This window comes from Aricia agestis, chromosome 17, assembly GCF_905147365.1.
Source record: "Aricia agestis chromosome 17, ilAriAges1.1, whole genome shotgun sequence".
In the NCBI taxonomy this organism is placed as follows: Eukaryota; Metazoa; Arthropoda; class Insecta; order Lepidoptera; family Lycaenidae; genus Aricia; species Aricia agestis.
In genome coordinates, this window is record NC_056422.1 from 6,555,728 (window position 1) to 6,568,417 (window position 12,690).

The 12,690-nt window shown below is 34.2% G+C and overlaps 1 protein-coding gene and 1 non-coding gene across 5 annotated transcripts in view; both read left to right on the forward strand.

The window, feature by feature from the left end:
- LOC121735256 (rap1 GTPase-activating protein 1) overlaps positions 1–12,690 on the forward strand; it is a 330,446-nt gene that overhangs the window by 159,103 nt on the left and 158,653 nt on the right. The window lies entirely within an intron of this gene.
- LOC121735720 lies at positions 8,553–8,672 on the forward strand. The gene has a single exon (XR_006036899.1). It is a non-coding gene; the product is annotated as a 5S ribosomal RNA (ribosomal RNA).

Consider the following 12,690-nt stretch of genomic DNA (forward strand, 5'->3'; position numbering starts at 1 on the left):
CCTTTGATTATATACTACACATGTGTAGTATATAATCAAAGATGTACTTATCTCCTTCATTTGGCCAGAGGCACGGCAGGCGGCAAACGGCAGGAACATTCATACTTCCATACTAATATTATAAATGCGAAAGTGTGTCTGTCTGTCCGTTTGTCTGTCCTCTTCACGCCCAAACCGCTGAACCGATTTTGCTGAAATTTGGCATGGAGATACTTTGAGTCCCGGGAAAGGATATAGGATACTTTTTGTCCCGGAAAAAGGAGCGTTTCTCTTCGCTATAATCGAGTTTTGGCGCAACGGAATTGCGGGCATCATCTAGTAAACCGTAATATTTTGTAGTTGGTGGTTCCTTAGAGAGAGAGAGAGATTTTATTTTTTAGTTGTAGCATGCAGTGTGCGAACAGCTACTTTAGAATATTACTAACTTCTTTTTTTTTAAGTTTGTGTCTAAATGCGTCAATTTTCATAGGACAATACAGGTTTCTCATTTCATATTTCTCTAAGATATTTGTTCCTCCACAATGCCACTATCATCCAGAAGCACGAAACAATTATCATTTATATCCAGCCATTGTCGTGTGCCACCGCAGCGCCTGCACGGGCTTATGACATAACCAGATACGTTTATTTACTCTGAACGTAACATTTTATGTGAAATTCCGTGAAAACTAGATTTATTATAAAATTACATTTATTTTGGAGTAATAAAAATCAATTCAGGCAGTAAAAGTGCTAAAAAGTAAATAAGTCGTATAAAATATGAAATTATCCATAAAGTTTTGTCAATGCGTCACGCTTGGTTTTCCCTTTTATCATATTATTATATTTCGTTTTTATGTATTTTATGTGAATCTAAAAAGTCGTTTACAGAAATAAAATGTTTTATATTCATGTCACTTTATTATGATCATTTGCAGTTATTATTTTATGCCCTCAACATAAAATAAACCTAAAGGCATCGTCAACAATGTCCTAACTATGTCTGTGGTCAGTTCTGGTATGTCTGTCTGCCCACATCTCCGAAACAATGCCTTTCTGTTTCGTAACTTTTGTATAAGATAGAATCGTGGTGTCAATAACTCGCCTGTTATTTATAGTTCGTAGATAAATACCTAATATAGACAAGGTTTCCTGCATACTGCTTTTGGTATCGCAGTATTGAATTTAAAATAACCCTCTGTTTTAAATTCAAGTGAGAGAATAGTGAATTCTAATACATTCACAGCTAAAGTATAGTATGGTGTTCATGATAAAATACGTGCATAAACGAATTTCATTTACTATTCAACGATACGTAAATCGCAGTTCCAACTTAAAGTAAAATAAAAGATTTATGTTCTTTTTTAGGGTTCCGTATCCAAAGGGTAAAAACGGGACCCTATTACTAAGACTTCGATGTCTGTCTGTCCGTCTGCCTGTCTCCAGGCTCTAACTCAAGAACGGTAATAGCTAGAAAAATGAAATTTTCACAGATTATTTCTGTTGCCGCTATAACAACAAATACCTACTAAAAAAAACATAAATTAAATATATTTATCAATTAACAAACGTGATTTTTTTGCCTTTTTTTGCTCGATATAAATGATGGCAATAAATAGTCACCTGAAACATTCACAAAATACTCATTTGTTTATTATTTAATAATTAATATTTACATAATAAAATTTAAATAAAATAAATAATTAAGGGGAGCTCCCATACCAAAAACACACTTTTTTCCTATTTTTGTTCTGCAATTGTACGGAACCCTTCGTGCGCGAGTCCAACTCGCACTCGGCCGATTTTTGTCTTTAGGCATAACCTTATAGGCGAATAAAAAAAGATTTTAAGATTTTGCCATTACGTAAATAAGTTCGGTATCAATCCAAATTGTACTAATTAGTTATTAGCATGACACCAAGATGTTACAAATCACGGCTATGCAATGTTTTGAAATGTTAACATCTCATTTCAAAATCGCACGTTTAAAATTTAGTAAATATTTTCATGTAATATAAACATTGCTTTTTTTCGAAATGTTAAAATGATTATGGTACTTTCACTAGTTAAAATATATTCATACGCCAGTTTCGATATCGAAGGAAACGCATCGCTAAGCGTCTTGGCGTTTCGTTATCCGAAGTGCTGAATGCATTTTGACTAATAACTCTGGTAAATCTGTATCGATTATCTGTATTGTATCTGTAGAATCGAAGGCGATCATAGCGTATTGATTACAATAACAGTCCTCATAATTCCGATTTACTTTCAGGTTGTTTGGTATATTTAACCCCATTCCTAAAATCGCTTCATGCCCCCAAACTGTGTAAATCACGCTATATCGGCACTAAGGGTCTGAACACATTATGTATCAATTTAGCAACTTCATCACTGGCACCAATGTCTGCCGGTGTTCTTGTGGATTACTTTTGTTTATCGCCTTTCGTGTAGTACTTACTACTTACAGTGTCATTTTAGCGCGTTCGCTAACATCATGATGGCGCCGTCACGTAAACATTCGATTTGACATTAACATTAAAAGACGTTTTGTCTGTATGCTATAATTAAAAAATTGATAAAAGAAACTAAGGTTAAATATAATATTATTATGCATTGTATGTATTAACATTAAATATGTATAGCATAATATAATCCGGACGCATCGATAATCCAAAAAGGGTCTTGTATTTGCCCCTCCGGATTAACGAGGCCATACTGTACTTTGAATGTTATAATAATTATTTATTTAATAATGATCAATTTCTATAATTCCTCTATCGTATCGCCTTATTTCTCTGTCACATAATTTTTCTGTCATAAGTCATAACTCATGTCCCGTCATTTCTCGGTCATATCGCGTCATTTCTGTGTCACATCGATGTAGTGTGTTCACGCCTTAAAACTAAGAGATTAGTTCCGGACCTACCGAGCTTAAACATGGCGTGCGATTTCACAGTTAACCGTTTTAATCTCTGTGATTTATTGTTTATCTATCGGGATTTGTATCGGTATTTTTAATCGTTTATTGACATTGCAGAAATGATCCCATACGGATAAAAATATTATGAACGGATTATAGGATTTAAAGGAGTTTTTCTCCTACCTACGCTATTAGGACACACATAACTCCATAATTATACCCAATTTAGGACCTTTTTAGGGTTCCAAAGGGTAAAAACGGGACCCTATTACTGAGACTCCAATGTCTGTCCGTCTGTTTCCAGGCTGTAACTCAAGAACCGATATAGCTAGACTTCTGAAATTTTTACAGATTATGTATATCTGTTGCCGCTATATCAACAATTATACTAAAAAAACAAAATAAAATTAATATTCAAGGGGAGCTCCTATAGAATAAACGTGATTTTTTTGGCCTTTAGGTAGTTACTTGAATTTTTCTCAAAGTCCTTAGTCAGTTATATCATTTAAGTAGGTATGTACACTTCAATATTTAATACTAATATTAAAATAAAAAAATTAAGGGGGGCTCCCATACAAAAAACAAAAAAGAACAAATAAGTACAAATTTTAGATTTTTTTGTTGAAGCCATAATATAATTTGGTTTCGATGTTTTGTTGCTAAGGTAGCATGTAAGTATGCTATTACATCATTATTCGCTACTTACTCATATAATGTCAGTGCAACTTCCCACGAACGACCAAATATGAGCTGGGGACAAATAAATGGCTCCATGTAATTGCCCTTTAAATACAAGTTTGAGTTTATAAGGCCAAGTTTTAAGTATGAGCTTCAAAGTATTAAACCACTTTATATTATTGGGCTGCCTAGAATGATAAATGTGTCATATTATATTATTATCTAACTTTAATGAAAAAAAACTCTTACATTTTGTGTAAGTAATACATTGATTTAAAAAAACGGGTGGCACTCGGGGTCTGCTGCGGTAAAGCTATTGCATAGCATTTTTTATTAACTTATGCAATTATAGTTCAAATAGTCGCACGCACACAAACACCTTGCCGAAGTCTAGCAACGCTGCACCGACTGGCACAGCGGCACAGATAACTAAATAGTTACCACGTAAACAGCGGTGCGGCCACGGTGCGGCAACCGGTCGGAGTGGGGTGTGTTAGGTTGTTTTCGTTACGGAATTTCTTGATTCGGACACCTCACTCAAAGCTCGCGGGCCGCGACAAAAGCTATGCAATAGTTTAATAGATATTTAATTAAATAATCAAACATTAAAAAAAATACTAGATTTTTTATAAAATGTCGAATCTGGGTCTTAATTGCAGATACGATATTTAACGTCGAACCCGATGACGGTGAACATCAACGGACGATCATAGCTCGAACGGACGGAAATGATGGAATCATAAATGTTATTTAAAGCCACATGAAAACGCCAATTGTGACTGAAGTCTGAGAATAGCTTCGTTGATTATAGTAAATTACAATCAGCAATATAATACGTTATTTGATGATTTTGCATTAATTTGTAAGTAGCACCTGTTTAAGTATTAAATGTCTGTGTAAACTGTAGCCTGTGTGTGCTAAAGCCTAAAACTAATATTATTTTCAGGGTTCCGTACCCGAAGGGTGAAAACGGGACGCTATTACTAAGACTTCGATGTCTGTCCGTCTGTCTGTCTGTCTGTCCGTCTGTCCGTCTGTCCGTCTGTCCGTCTGTCCGTCTGTCCGTCTGTCCGTCTGTCCGTCTGTCCGTCTGTCCGTCTGTCCGTCTGTCCGTCTGTCCGTCTGTCCGTCTGTCCGTCTGTCCGTCTGTCCGTCTGTCCGTCTGTCCGTCTGTCCGTCTGTCCGTCTGTCCGTCTGTCCGTCTGTCCGTCTGTCCATCTGTCCATCCGTCTGTCTGTCTCCAGGCTGTAACTCAAGAACCGCTATAGCTAGACTTCTGAAATTTGGACAGATTTTGTATTTCTGTTGCCGCTATAACAACAAATACTAAAAATAAAATAAAATAAATATTTAAGGGGGGCTCCCATACAACAAACGTGATTTTTTCGACCTTTTTTGCTCTATAAGATATATATAATTGGAATCTCGGAATCGAAATTTAGTATATAGGGGGTTTCGGGGACGATAAATCGATCTAGCTAGGAATCATTTTCAGAAAATATATTTTTATTCGTGTTTTATCGATAATGGATAAACTGAAAAATATGACTCTTCCTGATATCTATTGGCGAATAATAATACTATTTTGTTGGCAACTAATTGTTTAAACGACCAGTAGATGGCGTTATTAAGTAACACAAAGTCAATTAGTGTTTGCTATACCGAGCAAAGCTCGGTCATCCAGGTACTATCAATAATGGCAACAGGTGGGTAAGTACTTGAATTTTTCTCATTATATGTGTACTTTAATATTTAATTATAATATTAAAATAAAATAAAAATTTAATTAAAAATCCCATACAAAAACACAATTTTTGGCCTATTTTTCCTCTATAACGGTACGGAACCCTTCGTGCGCGAGTCCGACTCCATCTCTCATCTCTTTATCCAGATTCCAGAGTTAACAATATTTATGTACAACAATAAAAAATGACATACATAAACACTCCCCTACATTAAAATTTTTAATTTTTATACACGTAGGCATTATTACAACTTTAAATTAAGAAAATTCTTCAAAGATGGCGGACCACGGAAAGTACAATCGCATAAAAAGGTTCTAACTTTTAATTTCCTGAATAATTTATATTATTATGTAAGGTTGGCGCCTGGCAGACAAAGTTTGGCGGTATAATACTACGTGCATTATACCGCCAAATAATAGCATTTATAACAGACGACGCTACTGTTATAAGTTATAACTTATAACAGGATTTGTCGCGCCCTAAGATAACTTTCATTATCTTTGCTTATCCCGGGTGCGAAATTTGAATTAGAATAGGGTTGCCGAATTTGTGTAAAATTGTATTAAAATTACCAACCTAATATTATAGATCATAGTGTTATCTATACTTTATATATTATATCTATATATATAAAACTCAAAGGTGACTGACTGACTGATTGACATAGTGATCTATCAACGCACAGCCCAAACCACTGGACGGATCGGGCTGAAATTTGGCATGCTGGTAGATGTTATGACGTAGGCATCCGCTAAGAAAGGATTTTGATAAATTACAACCCCAAGGGGTACAAATAGGGGATGAAAGTTTGTATATAATAATACTTCTTAACGCGAGCGAAGCCGCGGGCAAAAGCTCCTTAATATTATAAAGCTGAAGAGTTTTTTTGTTTGTTTGTTTGTTTGAACGCGCTAATCTCAGGAACTACTGGTCCGATTTGAAAAATTCTTTCAGTGTTAGATAGCCCATATTTTATGGAGGAAAGCTATAGGCGATATTTTATCACGGTAAGGGGCGATTCCATTATCGCGGGTGCAATATTTTGACGCACTTAAAGCGTCCTACTGACAAAATAAAACACATTTATTAATAAATTATTTTTTGAAGGGATACATTTTAACTAGTTCAATCATAAATTGTAAATGAAAACTGAAATTAAATCTAAGAAAAGCCACAAAACATGTTTGAAGTACTATCGCGGGTGCAACCAAATTGGTCCTCTATTAAGAACTCGGACGAGTTCATTTGAGAATACTGCTAATTGTGGAACTTTTAGTAATTTATTAACCCATATTTCAAAAGTGTATAAGACTAAGAAATGATTTAACTAGATACAATTAATTTAAGTAATTAGTACTAGGAATTATTAACAATTTTTACGATCGCGGGTGCAACATCAGAATATCGCGGGCGCAACGAGTCTAAAGAAATTGAATTTATTCATAAGTCTGCGACTAATTTCTACATTTTTGATATGCAATACATAATATTATTAGTAAATTGTAATAATACTATTTAAAATTTTATAATTTTTTAATTATCAGTCATTTATCGATCTGGGAAAAGAAATGATCTAAATCACTAAAAACAATTAAATAATGTAACTTAAGAAACCTTTTTTTATGTATTGTTATAAAACCGAACTAAAGCCCACCTTTAATTCAAAATTAATATTTATAATTTAAAAGAATAGGGGACAATTATAAGTAAACATATTTTTTTCAAAGAAAATTATTAAATATTTATGATTTTTCCTGTCATTTGTAGCATTTCTTCTAAAATATTTAAAAATAAAAGAATATAAATCATCATTTTAAGACATCTGTCAAGTAATACATGAAATATTTCGAAAAATATAAAACACGATGTGACTCCATTCAAATTTTTATAAATCTTGTAATTACATGTAAAGTATTAATAACAAATATAATCTAACGTTATTGTTTACCTTAATAATATGAAATCAGACAAAAATCACTACAATAGTCAAAAAATAATTTATTGCATTTCCAATTGTACTGCTTCGATCGCGGGCGCAACCACTTTAAAAGTTCTGTTTTTTTATTAAAAATAATAAAATAGTTTGTTCCAATGATTAATTCTAATTTCCCTCACATTTCTCCTTACTTTCACAAAGTTTTAAATTATTAACAACATATTTTAGCGAGAAAAGTAAACTTTTGTACCTTTTTTATCGCGGGTGCAACCATGGCAATTTTCCTTTAATAATATTTGAAAACTATTTCAAAATTGTTGTTTTTTTTTGCACCGAAATAGAAACTTATGTTATACAGTCAATATTATGTAATGAAATTCAACTTCGAGATAGTGATTTAGAGTAAAAATGATCATGTGTGGCATAAGCAGTTTTTCTCGCGCCGTTAGATGATATCACTTCAAAATGCTCTAAATCATTCAAATTACATTTTTTACTCATAAAAGTTCTTTTGCTAGTAAATATACATCTTTTTATTTATAATTCAATAAAAAATGTAACAAATGCTATACTTTAAAAATTCGTGTTGTGGGTCGTCTCTAGCGGAATCGCCCTAAGACTAATAGGAGCGAAGAAATAGAGGAAAATGTGGAAAAAACGGAAATTATTTGAAATTACTTATTATATTAAGAACTATTGGAGAATTTTTATGTTATTTGGCACACATAAAAATAGACCAAGGGAAGGAACATAGGCTATTTTTTTTGCGAAAAAATGTACGCTTTCCGTGAAATTCCTAAATTACGCGAGCGAAGCCGCGTAGATCATCTAGTACTAGATAATACTCGATATTAGTGGTCAGTCAAATAATTAAAACAATAATTGTTGTAAGTATAACATTTGTATTTCATAATATATTCATACGGATTATTCCACTTGTTAAAACGAGAAAAAATTTATCATGTTCTAACATAAGTGAAATAGACGAGGTTATTGTTATATAAGGCAAAATATTATAATATGCACGATGTAAAACTTGTGATAGCCCTATATGTTCGCCTATTAACAGGTGCCAACTACTCCTTGATAATAACAATTTATATTCAAGGGTACTCTATATTAACAAAGTTAGTTTTGATACCGGCCGGCGGCCGGCGGAGGATTAGGGCGGGAGAGATAAAGATATTTAAATGATCTCTTTGAGGCTTTTGCGCTTGATTGTACTAATAATATTTGAATTTTGTTTCCAAAGCGAAATGTTTAATAATTGATAATATAATTTGGATATTCATTCGCCGGCGTCCTTACCACGTTGAATACACCGGTTCTCGTCCGATCACCGAAGTTAAGCAACGTCGGGCGCGGTTAGTACTTGGATGGGTGGACCGCCTGGGAATACCACGTGATGTTAGCTTTTTTGTTTATCTTTCGTTTATTTACTATTTATTTTTGAAACCATTCCAAGAAAATATCTAGAAAACGATGCAATTTCAAGTGACAATAAATTAAGTTGGCCTTCGATATCCTACTTACAAGTTACATAAGCTGTAGTGACAGATTCTAGGACTTAGTATACACTAAAACTAAATCCATGATAGTAATTCGGCACTTACACTATCTAGACTAGACTAGATTACGCCTAACTCGCGTAGGAGCAGTTAGCCTTGCACCAGGATCCCACTCATGATGATTGAATCTTATGTTCATGTCCTAGTACTTAAAGTAAAAGTCCATAATAATATAATAATACGGTTCAAACTTCGATCAAATATTTCTGTAGATGCACAGTTGCCGTCTAAAAAGTGCCGGCAAAACAAGGCATAAATCAACAATATGCCTTGTACGTATGTAGTAAATGTGGTAGTAAGTACGTTATATTCACTTGGCGACATTATTTTGTTTAATATTGTATGGGACTGTAAAAAAAAACAAAAACAAATATTTGATCGAAGGGTCCAAACCACGAGACAAGTCACATAATTTTGTAGATTTTTTAGTCCTCGTTTTATTCTAGGTTAAGACCCAATGAAATCTACAGGTCCAATAATAATAAATTTAAGCACTACTTAATAATAAAGTAGACATAATAATACGTCTTTTATGAATTAGAAACATATTAAAAGTTTATAACCCATCAATCCCCAAGCGGCTGCCGGCTTCCATAAATAAAAAATCTATTCTATCTGCGATACCCACGATGGAGGTGTAAAAGTAAAAGATAAAAAGAGTTTAAAAAAAGGTTTACAGTTCAAATTTTACTTATAACACAACCTTGACTTGGCATTAAAAACATAAGTTCTTGCTCTTGAGTTGGCTTTAAAAGGAGACTTGGATTGGTGAGACAGCAATACATTTTCAAGTACCTATTTTCAATTTCTCACGCCCCTGGTGTATCCTCTTAACTCTTGAATTTTCTGCAACCCATTTGCCGAAATTCGTTGCTCGTAACAGTAAATTTTTTTGGGCTAAAATATTCTTAGATGTCTTTTCCAGGCATTCCAAAGCATCTCCAATCTCCATACCTTTTTTTTTTTTTTGCGCCGAGAAAATGCTTTTAAGCATCTTGCGGGGGATGGTGTCCTATCCGCAAGTATGTGGGTCTCTGCTGCGTCCGAAGATGGTGGTGGACGCAGCCCCTACCCACTAAAAACTCGGCGGTACTCCACTATGCGCCTTGGGCGGGCCGCGGGATCGCGTGAGCCTACACCACGACTCCGCCGGCGAGCGCCTGCTGCTGCGCAGGCTCTTCTCTGTTGGGGCTTTTTGCCCCGCCGAAGCCAAGAGAGGTCCAATCTCCATACCTAATTTAACTCTTTCGCATGTATATATATTATAAATATAATATAAGAAAGCTCGCAACAGTATTATGTATACTTACTACATACTAAACAACAACTTAAAAATAACAGACATATTGTGAGAGGGTAAACCGCGGATAACCGCCGCTGTTGAAATTATGGGCTAAACGCTAATTAAGTGCTTCACAGTAAGATCACTGTAAATGTTTGCACAGTGCGATTTACTCTGCGGGGGTAATAGTCAAAATCTCTTCAACGTCATCCAAATGTCTGAGCTTCTGAAGTACTTAATTTAAAAAAAATATCTTTTCTGCCCCTTTCATTACGAATACATAATATTACTAACTGTCCCGGCAACGTTGTTTTGCCATAAAATGATTTTCCCTGTTTTCCAGCTTTTCTTTTGAAGTTTTTTCTGATTTTATCTTCTATAGACCTCACGGAGCCCGAGACCTTTCCAACGAATGCAAAACCGTGGAAATCGGTTCATGCGTTCTAGATTTATAGCGTCAAGAAGGAAAACCTTATTATAAATTAGATGTACTCTTTTACAATCTACTCTAGACTTCGCATTGGTGCTTGGTGATATGTATCAGCGCTCAGCAGAGAAAACGATTCATAGGCAGATGGCAGACCTACGTTATTTAGTCTGGTTATGTTAACCTTATGTTAGTCGTGATCTATCGGATATACTTGATATAACGCGCCCAATTTACGTAGATCCGTCATCTGCCTATGAAACAATTTCTCTGATAAGTGATATTACACACTCTTGAATTGAATCACACTATGAATTTCTGAAAACTTGAATTTGATCCTAAAAAAGGGTATAAAAGATCGAAAGCACATTTTATTAATCCTTAAAACAGTTTAAAAGATCGAAGCAAATAATTTTATACTAGAAGATGGTGGACCAATACCGTCCAGTGTCCTTGTGGTGGCCATTATAAAGCTCTTACGTAAATCACATCCTAAAACAATATCGGACTATTAAGTAATTACTGTAATTGAGATATCAAACGATACGTAGGGTGACCAAGCGATCGTACAATAGGTTGCACATTTTTAAATATTTTTTTAATCCTAATACTCTGCATATTTACGTTCATATATACGCATTCATTTTGCGGCAAGTCATAAGTTTATTTAAACCGCATAAATAACAACGATTTTCTTACTATTAATCTGTTCTGTTCATTGTGGAACAGTGGTTTTTTGCCTCTTGGCTGATTTCCTTAGCCTACGTTCGAACACTTTAAATAATATAAATTTACCATTTTTATTTGATTCAATAAGTATTTTTTATACTTTAGGTTAGGAAACCTGTAGTTAGGGTCAACCTAACTACAGGTTTCCTAACCTATATGTATAATGAATATGGTAGTAGGCGCTTTACTTCACTTGATTTTTATGCAGTGTCTAATAAATATTATTTTATTTATTTAAAAATTATGCTTAGCGTCTTTTTTACAAGTTTTAACAATGAACATACTCTAATAACTGTAGATAAATCTAATTATAATTACCTAATGGTCACCATATCAAATCGAACGGCAATTATCATATCGCAATATTTCGGTAAGCAGCAGTTATAAATCACAGTATCTCTTGCGTAATACTTTTTGTTAGCGGGGTCGGTTAAATTGACATGTTGCAACGCCACCCACTATTGATCGTAATCCTGTTCGAGCTTGACTATTAAAATCCTTGGACATCTAGATTTGAGTACCATTATAAAAGTATATCCATACTAATATTATAAATGCGAAAGTGTGTCCGTCTGTTACCTCTTCACGCCCAAACCGGTTTGGAGATACTTTGAGTCCCGGGAAAGGACATACGATATTTTATCCCGGAAAAATGTACAGTTCCCACGCGATAAACGAGTTTTGGCACAACGGAGTCAGAGTAGACAGAATGATAGAGTACCTATACCGACGTAGAACTGATGTTGATTTTTTTAAATTTGACGTATTATGACGAAAATCGTCGCTAGGGTCGAGAGTAGACAGAATTGTGCTAGGGTTGTTAACTTGTTACCTACGAATTTAAAACTATGACATATTCGATGGACGTGTTCCTCTTTGGTCGTATTGTTGTTCAATGTGTTTTGGCACATGCGATAAATTGTCAGAATCCAATTTTGAAATCTTTATTTTAATTAATATTTAAAAATAAATTATATCAACCAGCGCGAGGCACACTCCGTTCATAATCCTAGTGAAACCCGACGAATTTGATAGATATTGAAACCTGTCCGTTTCTTTGCAGTCAAACTACTGGTAGTTATGTCTATTGTGACGGAGTTGCGGTCGTCAATAAGTTAGGACTTAGGCATAAAAGCCTACAACTTACAAAGTTCTACTTTCGAACTGACCTTAGAGTTTTTCCTAAACAACAAGTACATAATATTATCATCTTCTTATAAATACTTATTTATATGATTATAATTAAATTATATTCATATGTTCTTGAAAAAGAAAACATTTGTAAAGTTTTAGTTTTTTGGGCTATTTCCTCTATAATCACTATTTTTAATGAGTAACCGGTTTAAAACATTTCTCATCTAGGTTAGGTAAGTTAATTATTTGTCAAATATTCAAGACAGTATTCTCGGTCATTATAATATAAGAC